Source organism: Odocoileus virginianus, chromosome 20 (assembly GCF_023699985.2).
Source record: "Odocoileus virginianus isolate 20LAN1187 ecotype Illinois chromosome 20, Ovbor_1.2, whole genome shotgun sequence".
Lineage (NCBI taxonomy): Eukaryota > Metazoa > Chordata > Mammalia > Artiodactyla > Cervidae > Odocoileus > Odocoileus virginianus.
This window is the reverse complement of record NC_069693.1, coordinates 48,136,448-48,158,971: the sequence shown is the minus strand read 5'-3', so window position 1 is coordinate 48,158,971 and position 22,524 is coordinate 48,136,448. Positions and strand designations below refer to the sequence as shown.

The 22,524-nt window shown below is 43.7% G+C and overlaps 1 protein-coding gene across 1 annotated transcript in view; it reads left to right on the top strand.

Annotated features, from left to right (window-relative positions):
* The first annotated feature begins 15,192 nt into the window (after nt 1-15,192).
* IRF8 (interferon regulatory factor 8) overlaps nt 15,193-22,524 on the top strand; it is a 49,080-nt gene continuing 41,748 nt past the window's right edge. The window contains exon 1 of the mRNA XM_070451434.1: nt 15,193-15,267. The gene's annotated coding sequence lies outside the window, so the exon portion shown is untranslated. The remainder of the gene's footprint in view (nt 15,268-22,524) is intronic.

Genomic DNA, 22,524 nt, shown 5'->3' with positions numbered 1-22,524 from the left:
GATGCCCCTAATTCACTTCCCAGGTGGCGCAGCAGTAAAGAATCTGCCTGCAATGCAGGAGACGCGGGTTCGATCCCTGGGTCAAGAAGATCCCGTGGAGAAGGAAATGGCAGCCCACTCCAGTATTCTTGCTTGGAGAACCCCATGGACAGAGGAGCCTGGTGGGCTACAATCCATGGGGTCGCAAAGAGTTGGACATGACTGAGCACGCACAAGTTTGAACCTCCTCTCACTGGCATTTATGTTGTGCTTTCTATTTACTCTCCTTTTGGTTTTACTTTTGTCTCCAACTTTGTACTTTGTTTTGTTGAGCTTTTCTTTTTCCCCTCTGCACCCCTCTTCCCAGGTTTTCTAATTCACTAGTTTGGATGATATGGATTGTGTCCCTATTATTTTAGGAACCCGTAACTTCCCCTTTTTGCCGTGTTATGTTTCACAGAAAAGTGCATAAAATATAAAAGTGCCACTGCTGTGTTCCTGAGAAGTTGCGCCTCCCAGCAGGCCGTCTCTCTCCGGAGGTCCCACGGTCCCCAGGGTCGTCAGACACCTACTCTGCCTTCTGCATCCACTGCTTATATATTCATCCTGAAGTGTTCCATTTTCACCTATTTCCAAACTGATATCAATGGAACCGTATCATGCGCATCTTTTTGTAGGGGGTGGGTTTGACTCCTTTTACTCAACACTGTATTAAGGTTCATCCATGTTGTGTGTAGCCCTAGGCCATTTATCTTCATTGCTGTATATTATTCATTTGCACAAATATACACACTTTATTTATCCATTCTAATGTGTTTTTTTCCCCCATTCTAAAGTTGATGGACATTCCCCACCCCAGCCTTTGGAAATTAATATACACACACACACACACACACACACACACATGTGTGTGTGTGTGTGTGTGTGTGTGTGTGTGTATATTCACATGTATTCTGGTGTTTGCATTTTTACTGGGCACATACTAAACGCAGAATTGTGTGTCACTGGGTGAAAAGTGAAAGTGAAGTTGCTCAGCCACGTCCAACTCTTTGAGACCCCATGGAGCCTACCAGGCTCCTCAGTCCATGGAATTTTCCAGGCAAGAGTACTGGAGTGGGTTGCCATTTCCTTCTCCAGGAAAGCTTCCCAAACCCAGGGATCAAACCCGGGTCTCCCACATTGCAGTACATAGTTGTAACTTGTTGTTATCTTAATTTGTATTTATCTTATTATTAATGAGGTTGAGCATACTTTCATGTGTTTATTGGCCTTCTTGCTTCTTGTAAAAAGTTTCCTCTAGTTTTTCAATTATGGTATTTCATTTTCTTATTGCTTTGAGGAGATCTTTACATATTCTGGATAAGAACCAGTTGTTTGGTACATGCATTATAAATATCTTCTCTCATCTGTGGATTTTTAATGACATTTTTGATATTAAATTTCAATAGAGTTGAATTTATCAATATTTCCCTTGAGGTTAATGACTTATTTTTGTCTAAAGGAAAACTTACCTATTCCAGATGCATGCAGAGAGATTTCTAATATTAATTTTAAAGACTTTGAATTATTGCCTTCACATGTAAGTCTATAATTCACATTGAATTGCATTTTGTGTATGGTGTGAGGTAAGGGTCCAATTTCTTTTTTCCCCATATAGATACCCAGTTATCCTGGCATGTTTAAATAAAGTGGAACACAATAGAATAATATCTTCAAAGAGATGAACAAGAGTATCTGTCAAGCTAGAATCTAAACCATCGCTCAAGAGGGACTGTGACACAAAGACATTTCTGGTGAAGACTGAGAGGGTTACCACTAGTGACCTGAAATAAAAGACCTTTTAAAGGCTGTAGGCAGGAATGGAGTAACTGAATACAAAATCTACCCACATCTCCGCCTGGTTCTGCAAGGACCCCATTCCATAGCTTATTTTTGAGGTCATAAGAAATGTTCAAATGCCAAAGAATGCTCAAACTGCTGCACAATTGCACTCATCTCACACACTAGTAAAGCAATGCTCAAAATTCTCCAAGACATTACATTGCCAACAAAGGTCCGTCTAGTCAAGGCTATGCTTTTTCCAGTAGTCATGTATGGATGTGAGAGTTGGACTATAAAGAAAGCTGCGCACTGAAGAATTGATGCTTTTGAACTGGTATTGGAGAAGACTCTTGAGAGTCCCTTGGACTGCAAGGAGATCCAACCAGTCCATCCTAAAGGAAATCAACCCTGCATTTCCCCTGGAAGGACTTATGTTGAAGTTGAAACTCCAATACTTTGGCCACCTGACCCATTTGAAGAAGCTGACCCATTTGAAAAGATCCTGATGCTGGGAAAGAGTGAAGGTGGGAGGAGAAGGGGACGACAGAGGATGAGATGGTTGGATGGCATCACTGACTCAATGGACATGAGTTTGGGTAAACTCTGGGAATTGGTGATGGACAGGGAGGACTGCCATGCTGCAGTCCATGGGGTTGTAAAGAGTCAGACACAACTGAGTGACTGAACTTACTGACTGAGTGAAGAAATGTTCAAACAGAACCCACTGGGGTTTGGTTTGATGGACCTTCAATGTTATTTTCACCCTACAGCTGGAGACGGTGGCTGGCTTGGGCACAGAGCCCTTGCTGAAGCGGGGTTTTCTCTACCTTTGCAGATTAAGGAAACAGAGTAATCTGCTTGTTCATGTCGTCCCTAAATGGAAGGGAGAAACTTTTACAAGAAATAACTTTTTCAGCAAATACAGTGTATTTTTTTAACCTCTCATTTTCCCCCTGCAATTCTGACATGTCTACATGAAATTGGCCACAGGAAGGAAGAAGCTATTTTCTGAACATCCCTCTACACCCTAGATTTCACAACAGGCATGAGTTTAGGTGGGGTGAGGGGGGCTTCACGCTGTCAATGGCAGCTGCTATTTGGTAGTCACACAGTATCAGAAGACGCTTAGGGTTTCTGGAGATCCCCTTGTGCAGTCAGGGAAAGTAAGGATCCGAGGGATCATGAAATACTGCCTTTAGAGAAAGAGACTTTCAGAGCAGAGAGTCTAAACACTTCTGGAAATGAGCCTGGAGTGAGAGGTCAACTCAATGAGGGCTGCAATGAGGAAGTTAAGAGTTTGGGGAAGGACAAGGAAAAAATAGAATGACCCAACCACTGGGAGGTCCCAGTGACCCGGACTGCTGCTCCATTTCTGTTTGTTCACATATTTATTTTGGAAAATTCTGTCAAATGTCAATTTCTTTTCCATCGATCTCTTTTGTTGTTCAGCCGCTAAATGTGTCTGACTCTGCGACCCCATGGACTGAAGCACTGCAGGTTTCTGTCCTTCACCATCTCCCAGAGTTTGCTCAAACTTATGTCCATTGGCTCAGTGATACCACCCAACCATCTTATCCTCTGTCGTCCCCTTCTCCTCCTGACCTCAGTCTTTCCCAGCATCAGGGTCTTTTCCAAATGAGTCGGCTCTTCTCATCAGGTGACAAAAGTATTGGAGTTTCAGCTTCAGCATCAGTCCTTCCAATGAATATTCAGGGTTGATTTCCTTTAGGGTTGACTGATTTGACCTCCTATAATTCATTCAACCTCTTGTAATTCATCAATGTTAATTGTACAAGTTCAGATGCATGTCTATGGGACTAACAATCGAAAGATCTTGGGCCCTATCTTGGGGGGCACTGCTCTCATGGAAGCAATAAAATACTTTACCTGGAGCAGTGGTTCTCGAACCTGAATGTATCTCAGAATCACCCAGGGGAGCGGTTCTGAGAGGACTGCGGCTCTTAAAACTACCCTTTCACATAATGGGGAGCCCAGGGTCCCTGGGTTATCCCTGAGGAATGTGCTGCCTCCGCTGACATCTTGTATTAGCCGCTCATTTCAGTGTTCATACTTGTCTGTATAAATCAAATGAGGGCTTCCTCTAATTTCCCCATCAGTTTCTGAACTTCGTGGAGTTTGCATCCAGCCCGGCTGCCCTTAAAGGACTAATCATCTGAATTCCCTGGCAGTCCAGTGGTTAGGTACTCCGCACTCTTAACTGCCAAGGGCCCTGGTTCAATCTCTGGTTGGGGAACTAAGATTCCACAAGCCATGCGGTATGCCCCCCCCCCCGCCCCCGCAAAGTCCTAATCATTCAAGTTATAGGCATGACCAAAATCCTTTGACTTTCTGTCCTTCACTTCCGACCACCCTTCTCTCTCCTCCACCTCTTCTGTGTCAAAGTATGGATGCAGATGACAACCGCTGTCCTCACTGCCTCTGGGGCATCAGCTGCTTCAGGTGTCTCATTTCATCTTCACAGTGGCTCTCTCTCTTTTTAATTAATTTATTTATTTTGCTGTGTCAGGTCCTATTTGTAGCACATAGGATCTTTTGTTGCAATGCATGGTCTCTCTAGTTGTGGCCCATGGGCTCCAGGGTGCAGACTCTGTAGTTGAGGTGCACAGACTTCATAGTTGCGATGTGGAGGCTTAGTTGTGGCACGTGGGATCTTAGTTCCCTGACTAGGGATTAAACCCATGTCCCCTGCATTGCAAGGCAGATTCTTAACTGCTGAACCCCCAGGGAAGCCTCCCACAATAGCTCTTTGAGGTGGAAACTTCTCTCTGCGATTTACAAAGGAGGACACAGACTCGGGGCAGTTCAAAGGGACTTCAGGGCAGGAGCACACAGCTGGTGTGCTGCAGGCAGACCATGCGGTCGGTGTGCTGCGTGACAAACTCGGATCTGTGCAGGGCCTGGCTACAAGGTCATAGGACCTCAAAGTCTTTCGTGGTTAAGTTGACTTGCTTCCTAGTGTTGACTGTGCATAGCACTCCTCAGGGTGAGTGGCCTAGAGAATCAGTGATGAAGTAATTATTTCAGGAGGCATCAAGGGTGATGCCTGCTAAACCAGATCTGTTACACCCGAGCGCCTGCCTGTCACCCAGACTCCATCTTTCTGTGAGGGGCTGTTGAACATAACACAAGGTGTCTCACTTTGGGGGCAGGAGAGCCTTTGTTCCAGAAGCTGTTCTCAGCAGCCCGACAATTCTTGCTGAGTTCTTTCCAGGAGTTAGAAAGCCTCATAACTGTTGATGTGCTTACTAGGTGTACATTTGATTTGATGACTAGTACACGTTGCCTTGGTGTGATCACTCACCTAGAGCCAGACATCTGGAATGTGAAGTCTAGTGGGCCTGGAAGCATCACTATGAACAAAGCTAGTGGAGGTGATGGAATTCCAGCTAAGCTATTTCAAATCCTAAAAGATGATGCTATGAAAGTGCTGCACTCAATATGCCAGCAAATTTGGAAAACTCAGCAGTGGCCACAGGACTGGAAAAGGTCAGTTTTCATTCCAATCCCAAAGAAAGGCAATGCCAAAGAATGTTCAAACTATGCACAATTGCATTCATCTCACATGCGGGTAAAGTAATGCTCAAAATTCTCCAAGCCAGGCTTCAACAATACTTGAACTGTGCACTTCCAGATGTTCAAGCTGAATTTAGAAAAGGCAGAGGAACCAGAGATCAAATTGCCAACATCTGCTGAATCATCAAAAAGTCAAGAGAGTTCCAGGAAAGCATCTATTTCTGCTTTATTGACTATGCCAAAGGCCTTTGACTGTGTGGATCACAATAAACTGTGAAAAATTCTGAAAGAGATGGGAATACCAGACCACCTGACCTGCCTCCTCAGAAATCTGTATGCAGGTCAGGAAGCAACAGTTAGAACTGGACATGGAACAACAGACTAGTTCCAAATAGGAAAAGGAGTACATCAAGCCTGTATATTGTCACCCTGTTTATTTAACTTATATGCAGAGTACATCATGAGAAATTCTGGGCTGGATGAAGCACAATCTGGAATCAAGATTGCCAGGAGAAATATCAATAACCTCAGATATGCAGATGACACTGCCCTTATGGCAGAAAGTAAAGAAAAACTAAAGAGCCTCTTGATGAAAGTGAAGGAGGAGAGTGAAAAAGTTGGCTTAAAGCTCAACATTCAGAAAACTAAGATCATGGCATCTGGTCCCATCACTTCATGGCAAATAAGTGGGGAAACAGTGGAAACAGTGGTAAACTTTATTTTTTTTTTTTGGCTCCAATATCACCGCAAATGGTGACTGCAGCCATGAAATTAAAAGATGCTTACTTCTTGGAAGGAAAGTTATGACAAACCTAGACAGTATATTAAAAAGCAGAGACATTACTTTGCCAACAAAGGTTCATCTAGTCAAGGTTATGGTTTTTCCAGTAGTCATGTATGGATGTAAGAGTTGGACTATAAAGAAAGCTGAGTGCTGAAGAATTGATGCTTTTGAACTGTGGTACTGGAGAAGACTCTTGAGAGTCCCTTGGACTGCAAGGAGATCCAACCAGTCCTTCCTAAAGGAAATCAGTCCTGAATATTCAATGGAAGGACTGATGCTGAAGCTGAAACTCTAATACTTTGGCCACCTGATGTGAAGAACTGACTCATTAGAAAAGACCCTGATGCTGGGAAAGATTGAGGGTGGGAGGAGAAGGGGATGACAGAGGACGAGATGGTTTGGATGGCATCACTGACTCAATGGACATGAGTTTGGGTCAACTCTGGGAGTTGGTGATGGACAGGGAGGCCTGGTGTGCTGCAGTCCATGGGGTCGCAAGGAGTCGGAACACGACTGAGTGACTGAACTGAACTGACATGTTGCCTTGGGGCTTCCCAGGTGGCACTAGTGGTAAAGAACCTGCCTGCCAGTACAGGAGACGTAAGAGATGTGGGTTTGATCTCTGGGTCAGGAAGACCCCCCTGGAGGAGGGCATGGCAACCCACTCCAGTATTCTTGCCTGTAGAATCCCATGGACAGAGAAGCCTGGAGGGCTGCAGTCAGAATCAGACACAAGTGACTTAGTGTGAAGTGACTTAGCCAGCATGCATGCTTGCTGCCTTGTCATATTACCTGAATTGCTTTTTTGGTTTTTTCATTATTCAAGGAATAGATATTAGCAGGAGACATTTAAGATCCTGTAGTTTCCTCTCACTCCTAAAACAAATCACCACCAACTCAGTGGCCTAAAACAACACAAATTTAAGTGCTGGGGCTATAACGTAGGACACAGTGACTCTAGTTAACAAAACCAAACATGTTTGAAAGTTGCTAAGAGATCAGACCTTAAAGGTTCTTATCACAAGAAGAAAACTCTGTAATTCCGTCTGGTGAGAGATGTTAGACCTCCTGTGGTGATCATTCCACAGTATATACAGATATTGAATCCTTGCACTGCGTCCCTGAAACCAATAGAAGGTGGTATGTCTATTCTGCCTCAATTTTAAAATGCATGTGGACTTGTTTCCCCACAGTCCTGGAGTCAGCAGTCTGGCGCGGGACTCCCTGGGCTGACATCTGGTATCGCAGGGCTGCGCTCCTCCCGGGGGCTCCGGAGGAGGGCCGTGTCCTTGCCTTTTCCACCTTCCAGAGTCTCCCACATTCCTTGGCTTGGGGACCCTGTCCTCCTTTTTAAAGTCGGGAGTGTAACAGCTTCACGTTTCTCTTCCTTTCTGTCTCTGACCGTTTCTGTCATCGCATCTCTTTCCCTGACTCTGACTCTCTCTCAGTCCTCTTGTAAGATCTCTGGTGCTGACACTAGACACGCTTGGATGAGGCAGGGTACCCACCCCCCCCATTTCAAGACCCTTAACCACATCTCTTCTCTGCCCCGTCACTGCACCCCACGCTCCCTGCTCCCTCCCCTCCACAGGATCAGCACGCATCGTGATTCTGTGCGTGCATGTGTCAGGGCTATCTCTCCCACTGTTCTAGAAACTGTGTCTTGTACACAGTGCTATTCCCAGGACTGAGAAAGGGATGCTGGTTGAATGATCCTCGAATTGAAATTTCCTCTTTTGGTCCACTCCTGTCCACTTGCAAGCTATGTGTTTGTGCAATAGGGGAGGATGAACCCAAACCAATACTGTGACCCCAGGGCTTCCAGCCAGTGTCAAGGCACACATAGGTAAGCATCATGGCCTCCTTAAGTAGCCTGGGGCTGTGGGCAATGCCAGACCTGGGGAGCTGGGCCCTCCACGAAGACCCCGATTAAAGGAAGACCTTGGCTCCTGTCTCTGTCTCTGCTGGTTGCTTCCATTTTTTCTCAGTGAAATAGGAACCAGATCAAGGGGGTGCTGGAGACTGAGGAGAAAGTATGCGATGGTTTCCGGGGGAGCAGGAGAGAGAGATGGGTCCAGGCAGCAGAAAGGCTCACCGAGGACGAAAGTTGGGACCAAAGGGAGGGGGCCGGTCGGGTGCGTGCTCTCCTCCAGCTGTGCCCCGCTGCAGGGCACAGGTGTGGAGAAAGGGTGGCGTTTAGCCAGGCTTGGTGTTGGCCAAGGGGGTAACATTCCATGTGTACAGAGCGGGTGGGACCTCCCACTGCGGACAGAGGGCAGGTCCGGAGGTGGGAGTGATGCTCACGGACACCGGGGACAGCCAGGACGCACACCTCAGAACCAGGTAGACCTGGTGGACTTTCCTCCATGGATGCACTTAATTCTGTGATTTTAAAAACAAATTTTATTTTTATTTATTTGTCTCTGCCAGGTCTTAGCTGTGGCAAAGTGGGGTCTTTGATCTTAGTTTCAAAGTGGGGAATCTAGTTCTCTGACCAGGGATTGAACCCGGGCCCCCTGCCTTGGGAGCTTGGAGTCTGAGCTGTTGGATCATCAGGGAAATCCCAGCTCTTAATTTTGATCTCATGAACACATGGCAGGAGGAGAGCCCCGGGCCATGATGCCCTTACTAGGGACTGTTGTCTGAACAGAGAGCTTACCACGGAAATGTCACCTGGAGGGCTGACTTCAACTATCACCATCATTTTCAAACTTGAGTGGTCACCGTGCCCAACAGGTGGGGGGCACAGAAGTGTAAATCCTCAGGAAACTCACATGCTGGTTGTGAGAGATCAGCTGACACCAGAACACAGTTATAGATGACATTTAACCAGCTCACAAGTTATTTCTCATTCATGCCTGGGGATTACGACCCAGCATGGCTTGAATTTGCCCCTGAGCCAGGCAGTGGGAAGACAACCCAGGGGCCAGGAGGGTTGAAGGCCAGGTTTCTGTCTGTGTGGTGGGCGACTCCTGACAGGTGTATTCTGGTTGCCTTTTATGGGCCACGTCTGTGCCTCAGGCGGCCCCAGGAACTCCCCCGCTTCCTGCTGTGGTCATCCCGCTGATGGGAAGTGGTGCCTGACCAGTCAGTTTCCTTTCACATCAGTTTCTCTTGAATCCTGTTACTCTGATGCTTGAAGATGGGTTAGGGAAAGCCCTTCCTAGGAATTTCTGGTGCTGTGGGCTTTTGCCCCTCAGACTGCATGCGGGCCTAGGCATTGACAGGCGGGGCTGCGTATCCTCAAGCCAGAAGGCCCCCCACCCCTGGGGGTGAGGAAATTTGGGTGATGCCTACCAGGCAGGTTGAGGCTGCTCCCTACGGGGCCGGCACTGCTCGAGGGACCATGCCTGGTCATCCTAGAAGCCACCGTCCCCTCCCTGGGGCCCTTACCACGTAGGATGGCCAGGACCTTCCCTTTGAAGGCTCGGCCCTGTACAGGCTGTCTTGCAGGTGGGCACAGAGGGCTAGCGGACCTCTCTGCCTTGTCTGACTCATGCCTTTCCAGGCGGATCCCAGGACCCCTTATCCTCTCCTGCAGAACCTCCTCTTCAGGATCACCCTTGGTGCAAATGTTCCCCAAGTGTCGCAGAAAATGAAGGGCAAGGGTGAGGGTGAGCACTTTGAGATGTCCCAGACTTCCGATCTGGGACGCTGACTGGGGAACGCAACATGGAAAGTCCACGCTGACAGGGCAGCTGAGAACCAAAACCCCTCTGGGTACGAGGTCAAAGTTGTCTAAAAAGAAGGGAAACCAAGAGTCTTGAGCCACGTGCCTGGAGAGCCACGCAGCTGGGCAAGTGGCCTGGTGTGGGGAGGTGTCAGGGAAAGCCTGAAAGCCTGCAGTGTTTTGCTTTCACTCACCTAGGTTTAGAGGAATCCTCTGGCAGAACGAAACTGAAGTCTTACTTCCCCACTGTTGTGACTGCCCTACTGGACTTGTTCTTGGTCATGGACTCAGGACGCTTCAGGGTTCAGCTCTGCTAGTGTGCAATTTATGTACAATACAACTCACCAGTGTTACGTGTACAATTTGATGAGTTTTGACAAATGTGTACAGTCATGTAACCCCTGCAGTGACAAGATAAAACGTCCCCATCGTCCCCGGAGTTCCCTCATCTCCCATAGCCAGTCTCCTCCCTCCTTTCTGCTCTCTCACTGTGAAAGTGAAAGTTGCTCGGTCACATCCGACTCCTTGCGACCCCATGGACTATACAGTCCATGGCCAGAGTACTGGAGTGGGTACCATTCCCTTCCCAACCCAGGGAGCGAACCCAGGTCTCCCACATTGCAGGCGGATTCTCTACCAGCTGAGCCACCAGGGAAGCCTATCCCTTCTCCAGGGGATCTTCCCAACCCAGGAATCAAACTGGGGTCTTCTGCATTGCAGGCAGATTCTTTACCAGCTGAGCTGTGGTTTGGTCTTTTAAGATAATTGGATGTACACGAATCTTACGTGTAGTAGTCTTCATGTTTGGCTTTTTAAACTTAATGTCACACCCTTACAATTCACCTGCAGCAGTATGTGTTACTCCATGACCCGGAGACACCCAGTACGTTTGGACACCCAGTACGTTTGGACACCCAGTACGTTTGGACACCCAGTATGGACACCCAGTACGTTTGGACACCCAGTATGGACACCCAGTATGGACACCCAGTATGGACACCCAGTATGTTTGGACACCCAGTATGTTTGGACACCCAGTATGGACACCCAGTATCATTCACCAGTTCATGGATACTTGGGTTGTTTCCAATTTTTACAGCCTTGAGTAATGCTACTATGCACATTTGTTTACAGATATTAATGTGAGCATACATTTTTCTGTTTGTGGCAAACACCCATGAGTGGAATTGCGGGTCATGTGGTAGGTTTATGTTTCCCACAGTGAGAGTACCATGGCACACCCACCCAGCGGTGCAGAAAGCTCCCATTGTGCCACAGCTGTGCCAGCACTGGGTGTGTTAGTGTTTTAATTCTGACTCTCCTAATGAGCAAATTGCCAACATCTGCTGGAGCATCGAAAAAGCAAGAGAGTTCCAGGAAAACATCTATTTCTGCTTTATTGACTATGCCAAAGTCTTTGACTGTGTGGATCACAATAAACCGTGGAAAATTCTGAAAGAGGTGGGAATACCAGACCACCTGACCTGCCTCCTCAGAAATCTGTATGCATGTCAGGAAGCAACAGTTAGAACTGGACATGGAATAACAGACTGGTTCCAAATAGAAAAAGGAGGATGTCAAGGCTGTATATTGTCACCCTGCTTATTTAACTTATATGCAGAATACATCATGAGAAACGCTGGGCTGGAAGAAGCACAAGCTGGAATCAAGATTGCCAGGAGAAATATCAATAACCTCAGATATGCAGATGACACCGCCCTTATGGCAGAAAGTGAAGAAGAACTAAAAAGCCTCTTGATGAAAGTGAAAGAGGAGAGTGAAAAAGTTGGCTTAAAGCTCAACATTCAGAAAACTAAGATCATGGCATCTGGTCCCATCACTTCATGACATATAAATGGGAAACAGTGGAAACAATGGCAGACTTTATTTTTCTGGGCTCCAAAATCACTGCAGATGGTGGCTGCAGCCATGGAATTAAAAGAGGCTTACTCCTTGGAAGGAAAGTTATGACCAACCTAGACAGCATATTAAAAAAGCAGAGACATTACTTTGCCAACAAAGATCCATCTAGTCAAGGCTATGGTTTTTCCAGTAGTCATGTATGGATGTAAGAGTTGGACTATAAAGAAAGCTGAGTGCTGAAAAATTGCTGCTTTTGAACTGTGGTGTTGGAGAAGACTCTTGAGAGTCCCTTGGACTGCAAGGAGATCCAACCAGTCCATCCTAAAAGAGATCAGTCCTGGGTGTTCATTGGAAGGACTGATGTTGAAGCTGAAACTCCAATACTTTGGCCACCTGATGTGAAGAACTGACTCATTGGAAAAGACCCTGATGCTGGGAAAGATTGAGGGCAGGAGGAGAAGAGGATGACAGAGGATGAGATGATTGGATGGCATCACCGACTCACTGGACATGAGTCTGGGTAAGCTCTGGGAGTTGGTAATGGACAGGGAGGCCTGGAGTGCTGCGGTTCACGGGAGTTCGGACTCCTGCGGTTCGCAAGGAGTCGGACACAACTGAACGACTGAACTGAACTGAATGAGCATATAGGAAAATCACTTTAATTTGTGGTTTTAATTTGTATTTCCCCGATGACCAATGATGTTTTCACTTGCTTATTTGCCATCTATTTATCTTCTTTGATGAAATGTCTGTTCAGATCATTTGACTTTTTTTAAAAACTCAGTTGTTTGTTTTCTTCTTACTGAGTTGCAAGAGTTCTTTATATTCTAAATATGAGTCTTTTGTCAGGTATGTGTTTTGCAACTATTTTTTATGGTTTGCCTTTTCATTTTCTTAACAATGTCACTTAAGAGGAAAACTTAACAATTTTTGATCAAGTCCAATTTATCAAATATTTCTTTTTTAATTTGTACTTTTTTGTGTCCTGTTTAAGAAATCTTTGCCCAACCCAAGGTCACTTATGTGACTTTACGTTTTCTTCTAGAAGTTTTATAGTTTTAGCTCTTACATTTATATCTCATTTATTTTGAGTTCATTTTTGCATATGATATGCATCATTGTTCTTTTTTCCCCCTTATATGAGTGCCCTATTGTTTAGCTATTGGGACTACCAGTAGTTGAAGAGATTATTGTTTCTCTTTTAAATTGCCTTGGCACCTTTCTACCTTTAACTGGTAGAAAATCAATTGGCCACTTCTAACTGGATCTATTTCTTCTAAGTGGATCTAGGCTCTCTTCTGTTCTGATTTTTTCCAGGAAAAAGTAAGATTATGGGAGGTGGTATGGGAGGTGGCATGTTCTAATTCCTAGAATAGTGCTTTGTCATTATTAATGAACTGTGAGAGGAAGTTCAAGGCAGTGTTCCTCACCAATAATTTCAGGAGAGGTCAGTTGAAGGAGATGACTGAAGAAAAGGCTGGCTGATGTTTAAGAAAATAACTATAACCATCAGTTACTGGTTTCAGTTGACAATATAGAATGGTTTACTGCTGTCATTGTCCATGCCTACAGATAATTTATTTTGTATTTTTAAATAAAGACATTTGTACATTCCTGATAAATGAGCTTACGAGCCATGTACCAATGTACTGCTTTCAACTTAAATCACTGAGGCATTTTTATTACTATTCTGTTAAAATCAGGATTTTAGTGCTTGCTGTCACCAGATGAGAAGTTAAGAAGCAGCCTTTCTGTGGAGAGTAAGAACAATTGTGTACAGAGTAGAGAAATATCCAATTATGTGACAACCTTTGTGTAATAAAAATTGTTTAAAGTTAAAAAAAAAAGTAAGATTAAAGCACAGTGCCTCTTGTGAAAACCTATTCATACTTTATCCAATAACATTTCTATTATAATATTTCCATTGCCTATGAAGAATATAGTCTATTTTTTTGTGAAGTTGGTAGTATGCTGTGATCAAAAGCATTTTTAGCTGGACATGATTTAAATACTGTAACTCATGTTACAGTGGGAACAAACAGTCACTATGGTCTAATGCCTTTTGAGGATGAGATGTACACCTTATACCTGAAATATACACCTTCCCCTCCTCCTGCATTTTTTAAAATCGTACACAACTCCCAGGTTGATGAGTGTTCAAGAGAAGCCCTGCCTCACACCTAGGAGGTCCCCATCTCACCACACCTTGGTGACGTTTCCCAGTTTCGAGGACTGTCTTAAACCTTTGCTGCTTATTCAAATGTCAGACATAAGACTACCAAGACAAACTTCTGTTCCTTTGCTCAGTAATTAACATGAAAGTTCATCAGTTGTAGACAGGTGAGTGTTAGATGATGTGTGTGTTCCCGTGTCCCCATCTTGTGGTCCTAGATACTCACCATGCAGGGTGTGAGAGGGGAGAAAAATTTCTCTCCACCATAAACCACGTGTTTGTGTGTGTCTTTATCATCTGCACAGAAACATGCAGACACTCCTGTATTGTGTCCTGCTTTCATATATGACAAGTTTGATCATATATGATGTTCTCTAAGGCTTCTTACTCTTTTGTGTTTTAAACACTGAAAATGAAAGCGAAAATTGCTCAGACCCTTTGTGACCCCTGGAATTCTCCAGGCCAGAATACTGGAGTGAAGTCTTTCCCTTCTCCAGGGCATCTTCCTGATCCAGGGATCAAACCCAGGTCTCCCACATTGAAGGTGATTCTTTCAAACACTAGTCGGAAGGAAAACCTGGGTGTGTTGGGGAGTTGATGCCTTGATTTTGCAATAAGGTGCTTAAAAATCTACCTCCCATGTGGCAGTGTTATCATTTATGAAAGAAAGGATATTTGAGCTGTCAGTGATGAAGACTGTCTCAGACTGGCATTGTTCCTGTACCAGAATCTGAGAACTGCTGTTTAGACCCCTGGGAGGGACACAGGGTCAGAATCAGCCTTGGGATGTCAAGGGTGTTTGAAAGGGGATTCCTGAAGCGGGGGGAATTATGTTAGGTCAGCCATCCGGTCCTTTCCAACACAAAGAGTGGATGACCTCATGGTCTGGAAAAACCTGGGATTGCTTCTCAGTTGTCTTGCTCTTTCAGTCCAGACCTCATCCCAGGTGCCTCGTTTCCCCTAGGAAACTGAATCGTGAACTCGGAGCTGAAAGTGTCCTTGGAAATTGTTTGCTCTCTTTACTAAGGGGAGTTGTTCATGTCGCCCAGACAGCCAGCGACCAGGGCAGGGACAGTTCTCTCAGACTTTGCAGTCGCCAGATCGGCTGGTCCAGCCTGATGGTGCGGCCACACCAGCTGTCCTCTTCCTCTCCAGCTCTGTCACCCTCTGGGTGCCTCCACGCCCAGTTCCTTCCTCTCCTGTCATCTCACCGCTGCCCTCAGAGGAGCTGTCACTCTGATGTTTTCTGCTATCCACTCTTTTACCCCCGTTTCTGATGGGGAGGTGGGAATGTGCACGAGTGCCCGTCTGGGTCTAGGAGTCTGCGTGCAGAATCCAGGAAGTGCTTTCAGCCTTTGAACTGACACTTCCTATGTTCCGACAACAACCGAGTGCCAATCAGACAGGATGAGCACACACAGCGGACGGCGGCTGGCTGGAGTGGTAAGGGAGCAACAAGCTGCTTTCTTCCTTTAAAATTTCCAGTATTGCCGAGTCATTAATTTTTAATGAATGGAACGTTGTGAGAAATACAGAGGTGTGTATACAGGCTCCACTCTTCTGTCTTTGAGTTTAGAAAAATGATGCCGGAGCGTAAGGGGCTGGAGAGCTGCTTGGCCTCCTCCTTGCGGGTGAAACTTAGAAAATAAAAGTGGAATTACTTGACATTGTTTTCGAAGCGTTAGTCATCACAGTGAGAAAAGGGAAGTCAGACATAGACATGGTGGCCAAGAGCAGTCACTGTTTGTGGGTGATGTAAGCATATGTCATCATATTAATTAATAACTGAAATTAATACCAACTAGGAGGTCAGTTGAGGTGGCCAGTTATAAAATAGCTACTCAGAAACCTATATTTTCCCTTTAAACCCATAATGATCATTTAGAGATCATAATGTAAAAAGTGATTTCATTCACAGTAACAACAAAATGCCTTAAAAACCTAGGAAAATTGTCACAAAAATGTGTAGGATCCGAGGTGAAAAAGATTGAAGACTCTGTTAAAGAGTGTAAAAGATGATATGGATGTTCTTGGATAGAAAGACCTACTGTTGAAAATATGTCCGTTTCTCATGAATTAGCTGTAATTCAGTATAGTTCAAAGAAAATTATTTGTGAGCTTAAAAAAAACCCCACAATTAATCTAAAGTTTATCTGTAAGAATGCAGCTGGGAGGATGGCTAGAAAATAGACGTGTGTGTGTGTGTATGTGTTTCTAGCTTCTACAAGAAGTATTTAAAAGTTTTCATATACTAAGTTTCAGGCTTCCCAGGTGGCACTAGTGGTAAAGAACCCGCCTGCCTATGCAGGAGATGCAGGAGACCTGGCTTGGGAGGATTCCTTGGAGGAGAGCTTGGAGAATCCCAGGGACAGAGGCTCCTAGGGGGCTACAGTCCATAGAATCACAGAGTCAGACATGACTGAAGCCCCTTGGCACACAGGCATGTACATAGTAAATTTCACTTTTTTTGAGATACAAGTCTTTATGTTTTAATAACTATGTGAGGTTCTGCAGCCACCACCAGACCAGGAAACAGTGTGCCCCCGCCCGCCCCCCCCCAATCTTCAGGTTGCACCTTTGTAGTCTGAACTCCCCCTCTGTCCCTAATCCAAGGCAACCATGGACCTCTGGTTGGACAACTGCCTCTAATAATATTCTTGCCTGGAAAATCCCATGGACAGAGGAGCCTGGCAGACTTCAGTCCATGGGGTCTCAAAAGAGTCGGACACAACTTAGCGACTAAACAACATTCCGTCAGGTGGAAATGTACCGTATACTATACCACTATGTGGAAACACATCACAATTTCATTATCTAATCATCCACTGAAGGATTTCTATATTTTTGTTTTCGAGAAATTGTGAACAAAGCCAAAGCTGTAAGATTTGTGTACAGATTTTGGAAAGACATGTTTTCAGTTCAGTAGGGAGAGACTGGACTTGCTTGAATTTGTTCCTGAATTTCGGGGGAAAGCATTCAGTTTTTTTTAACATTATGTATAATGTTAGCTGTAGGGATTTTGTAAATGTCCTCTATCAGGTTAGAGAAGTTTCCCTGTATTATTCATTTGCTGAGAGAGTTTTTTTTTTTAATGTCATGAGTGAATGTTAAATTTAGTCAAATGCATTTTGTGTATCGATCCAGATACCGATGTGGTTTTATTCTTTAACCTGCTAATTGCTTGATTTTCTCATGTTCATTCAGCCTAGAATTCCAGACTAGATTCTACTTGGTGTTGATGTATTTTTCTCGTGAATGGCTGAGATTTGCTAATATCTCGATGAGGACTTTTGTGCCTATATTCATGCGGGATATTGGGCTATAGTTTACCTTCCTTGTGTATTATTCCTCTGGTTTGGGCTGCACAGAATGAGATGGGAATTTTCCCATCTTTTATTTTTCTGAAAAAGACTGTAGAATTTGTATTATTCCTTTATTGACTGTTTGGGAAAGGGCTTGGGATTTCTTTCTTTTTAAAAATACAAACTCAATTTCTTTAAATACAGGACTAGTTAGAAGAATATCTACTTCTTGAGTGAGTTTTCATAGTCTGTATCCTTGAAGGAACTGGTCAATTCCATCCAAGTTGTCAAATTGCTTATAGAGTTGTTTATAGTATTGCTTTTTTCTTTGTCTAATATAGCTGAGATAATATGGTATTCCTTATTTTGGTCACGTTTGTCTTTCCTCTTTTTTTCTTGGTCAGTCTGGCTAGAGGTTTCTCAATTTTCTTGATCTTTTCAAAGAACCAGTTTTTGGTTTTATTGACTTTATCTTTTGTTTTTCTTTTTAAATTTAATTCACACTTGTTCCTGTCTTTATTTTTTCTCTCATTTTGCTTGGTTTGGGTTTAATTTGCTCTTCTTTTTCCTTATTTCTTAAGGTAAAGGCTTAGATTACTTACTTGAAAACAACCTTCTTTTCTAATATAAGCATCTGATGTCTCTATTCTTTCCTCTAAGCACTGCTTTACTGGCATCCTGCAGATTTTGATATTTTGTATTTTCATTTTTATTCCATTCCAAACATTTTATCATTTCCCTTGTGACTTACTTTTTGACCCAGGAATTACTTAGGTGTGTGTTTAATTTCCACATTTTTTTCCTGTGGGGAGGGGTTCTGAGTTTTTTTTTTTGTCATTAATTTGTAGTTTAATTCTACTGTGGTCAGAGAACCTACTCTGTATGATTTCAGTTATTCTAAATGTGTTAAGGTTTGTTGTATGGTTGAGGCCGTGGTCCATCTTTAGAGTTTTCTCTTGTTGGATGGGCTGTGCTGTAAGTGTTGGTTAGGTCAAGTTGGTTACTGTGTTGTTCAGCTCTTTTATATTCCTGTCTCCAAGTATAATTTATTTATTTTTGTTGTGCCACACAGCTTTTGGGATCTTAGTTCTCCAACCAGGGATCGGCAAACCTGCTCTGGCAGGGAGAATGCCAAGTCCTAACCAGTGGACTGCCAGGGAATTCCCTAAAGTATAATTTTAGAATATGATTATTTCTCCCTTCATTTCAATTTGTTTTTTCACTTATTTTTATTCTCTGTTGCTAGGTGCCTACACATTTAGATTGTTTCATCTTCTGGGTGAATTTTATCATCATATATTCTGAAGATAGATGTATATCCCTTAACATGGAATTATCTAAACAGTGTTTTTTCTGAGAAAATAAGAGAGCAAATATAATGATTCTATTTATGTAAATTTTATCTGTTTATCATCATTACTCCATCATCTATCCATTATCTATCTATCTACCCATCTATCAATCATTTGTCTATTCTACTAATCTATCCAACTAGTACCTACTTCCAACCCTGAGAATAGCTAGGGATTTGGAAAAGTGTTATCCAAATGTTGATGGTGTTTATACTGAGTGACCTAACTTGGGGGAATTTTAATTTTTTTCCTATGCTTTTCTACAGTGTGGACATTTCCTAGAAGTATCTTTATAAAAAAATAAGACCATTTTAGCAGGGGACTGCCCTAAGTGAAATCCACAGTGAAGAGCAGGGAAACAAAAGCACTAGAAAGTGAAGACAAGCAGCTTACAGACTCACATGGAAATTGATCTTTATATTCTCTTTCAACGCCTCAAAAATTTTTACACATATTTTAAAATATATTTTTATATCCAAAATATGTTTTTATATGCTCCTCAAGTTCAAGAAAATAGCAGTTTCATTTTTTTTCTTCCCACCATGCTGCATTCCCTGGCTAGCTACTGATTCAGTATTTCACAACTGGAAAGTTTTCATTCTCATGAGGTTAGTATTTATCAGTTGAAGATTATATCTGATCTGTTTTCCTGTTGCTGAAGTGTTAAAATTTTAAAAATTGTAGTAAAATATACATAACATAAAGCATATCATTTTGGCTACTTTTATGCACGCAGTTGAGTGACATCAAGTGCGTTTATGTTGTTGTACAACCATCATCGCCATCTGCCTCCAGAACTGTCTCATCTTCCCGAACTGAAACGCTCCCTGTTAAACGTGGACTCCGCTTACTTCCTCCCCCAGCCCCTGCATTCTGCCCCTACACATTTGCCTATTGACTGTACCTCGTGTAAGCAAAATCACACACATTTGTCCTGTGTCTGGTTCCTTTCATTTAGCAGTGTCCTCATGGCTCATCCATGAGGTGGTGTGTATCAGCGTTTCCTTGCTTTTTAAGACAATAATAGTTGTATGGACAGACTGCGTTTGTTTATTCCTTTGTCCATCAGTGAACATTTGGGTTGTTTCAGCCTTTTGGTTACTAGGAATCTTGCTGCTAGGAATATATGTGTACAGATCAGGTAATCAGTGGACCACTGCGGGAAGGAGAGGGTCTAGAGGATTCCAGCATTTCCCTTCTAATTCTAAGCCGAGGATAGACTCAGGTTAATGCATCCAAAGTTAGCCCATATGAGATGCCAGCAGGTTAAAACCCTTGATAAAAATTAAAATATACAAAGGCTCAAGGGCGGAGCCATAATTTTGTAAACAAAGAATTTCAGTTCATCTCCAATGTAAATAGTAATCAGCTTGTGGAGCTCTTGGGGCTTGAGTTGGGTGTTTGTCTTTCCCGACCCACAGTCACCCCGGCATGGTCGTGTGACTCAGAAGGAAGCACAGTCTCCCGGGTCATGCTCAGCCTATCCCGGGATGTGCAGGAAGGACCCTAGTTCCTTGCTGGAGCCACAGTCCATGTGAGCAAGGTCAGCATCTTTGAAGCAAGATTTTTTGAGAAGTAACCAAGAGTATCACATGTTATTAGCAAAAACAAGTCTACAGCGAATTTCAAAACATGACCCTGGAGATCCCCCTACCAATAGCATCCCACCTCCCTCGACCTCCACCCCAAGGACAGTCCCAGGAGGCCTCCTGGGAGGTGGCATGCCTGGCAGATCTTTAAGTCCTTGATGATAGGCATGGCAATTACAATGACAGCTTTTCTAAGAAAGAAATTTGGAACTCAACATCCTTGACACAATGATCACTGAATTGTAAGTGGCTCAACACTTGCTACGAAGGAGTGCAAATTGAATTTGAGTTGAAATGGGATACTAGCAGCATAAAGTATTGCTAAGATCAATGGATAGACTGCAAACAGATAAACAGTGAGTGATTATGAGGGACTGGGCCACCCCCGTAAGCCGCCACTTCCTAAAGTAAGCCTCAGTTTCTCCTGGTATCAAGGGTGACCCTGGCCCCTGATCCCCTGAGGGGCTGGCCTTCAGGGAGGTGGAGGGGTTGTGTCCTGCTGGGCACAGGCCACCACTGCCCATTCTTTTCCCAGACTGTGTCCATAGCGGGACAAGCCCAGTGGGCCAGCTCCTATGCAGTGTTGTTTTGGGTAATTGAAAGATTATTGGGTGGAACTTACATCAAAATAACCAACACGTTTACCCATATATTAGTAATTGAAATGCTAGGGCTTATGAAAGGCATTTATAAAGATGGATTATAACCTCTCTTTTTCTTTCTTTTGTACAATTGAAATGTGGTTGACTTGGGCTTCCCGGGTGGGTCAGGTGGTAAAGAATCTGCCTGCAGTGCAGAAGACCCACTTTGATCCCTGGTTCGGGAAGATCCCTTGGAGAAGGAAATGGCCATCCACTCCAGTATTCTTGCCTGGAGAACTCCATTGACAGAGGAATCTAGGGGGCTACTGTCCATGGGGTTGCAAAGAGTTGGACAAGACTGAGCAGCTAACACACACACAATGGTTGATTTACTGAGTTAGTTTCTGCTGTAGATCAAAGTGATTCAGTTATATGTTATATCCTTTCCATGTTCTTTTCCATTCTGGTTTATGAGAAGATGTTGAATACAGTTCCCTGTGCTCTATAGTAGGAGCTTGTTGTTTATCCATCCTGTATATCAATATAATAGTTTGTATTTGCTAGTCCCAAACTACTAATCCTTCTGTCTCCTACCTCCCTCCCCTTTGAAAACCACAAGTCTGCTATCTTATGTCTGAGTCTCTTTCTGTTTTGTAAATAGACTTGTTTATGCCATATTTTAGATTCCACATAAAAGTGATATCAGATGATATTTGTCTTTCTGTCTTACTTCACATAGTATGATAATTTCTAGTTGCATCCATGCTGCAAATGGCATTATTTCATTCTTTTTTTATTGCTAAGTAGTATTCCCTTGTATATATGCACTACATCTTCATTATCTATTCATCTGGCAATGGACATTTAATAACCTTTCTTACCTTTTGTTTTTAATTAAAAAATTTTTTTTGGCTGTGCCGCTCAGCCCGTGGGATCCTAGTTCCCTAACTAAGGATCAAATTCGTGCCCTTGGCAGTGAAAGGGTGGAGTCCTAATCACTAGACCACAAGGGAATTCCCTAGCCTTTTTTATTTTATTTTAATTTTTTTTATTTTTCCATTTATTTTTATTAGTTGGAGGCTATTACTTTACATCATTGCAGTGGTTTTTGTCATACATTGAAATGAATTAGCCATGGATTTACATGTATTCCCCATCCCGGTCCCCCCTCCCACCTCCCTCTCCACCCGATCCCTCTGGGTCTTCCCAGTGCACCAGGCCCGAGCACTTGTCTCATGCACCCAACCTGGGCTGGTGATCTGTTTCACCCTAGATAATATACATGTTTTGATGCTGTTCTCTTGAAACATCCCACCCTCGCCTTCTCCCAGAGTCCACAAGTCTGTTCTATACATCTGAGTCTCTTTTTCTGTTTTGCATATAGGGTTATCGTTACCATCTTTCTAAATTCCATATATATGTGTTAGTATACTGTAATGGTCTTTATCTTTCTGGCTTACTTCACTCTGTATAATGGGCTCCAGTTTCATCTTATAACATGTCCTTGGATATCACAGAAAAGGAGATCAAGAACCCCGAAATTTCCCTAATGACTGCTTCATCTCTCATTTCTAAGATCTATTTCCTTGGGCTTATCAGAGTGAGTTCTTAGAGCAAAATTTGAAGGGTGGTGAAAAGTCTCCCCCGACCCCAAAATCCTTCCCTAAGCTGATCTGCTTGTGGCTTTGTCCCCATCTGCAGCCATTTGTTTGATTTAAGGCACGAGCAGCCTCTGTTGAGAATGCAGGCCTTTGCAGTCATTTGAGAGGGTAATCTGCCAACCTGGGAGAGAGTGGGATTTGGGCTCTGGCGAACCTGGTCCCCATCTCTGGTTCACTCCCTCACCCTCTGATGTTGATCAATTTACACTGTAAAG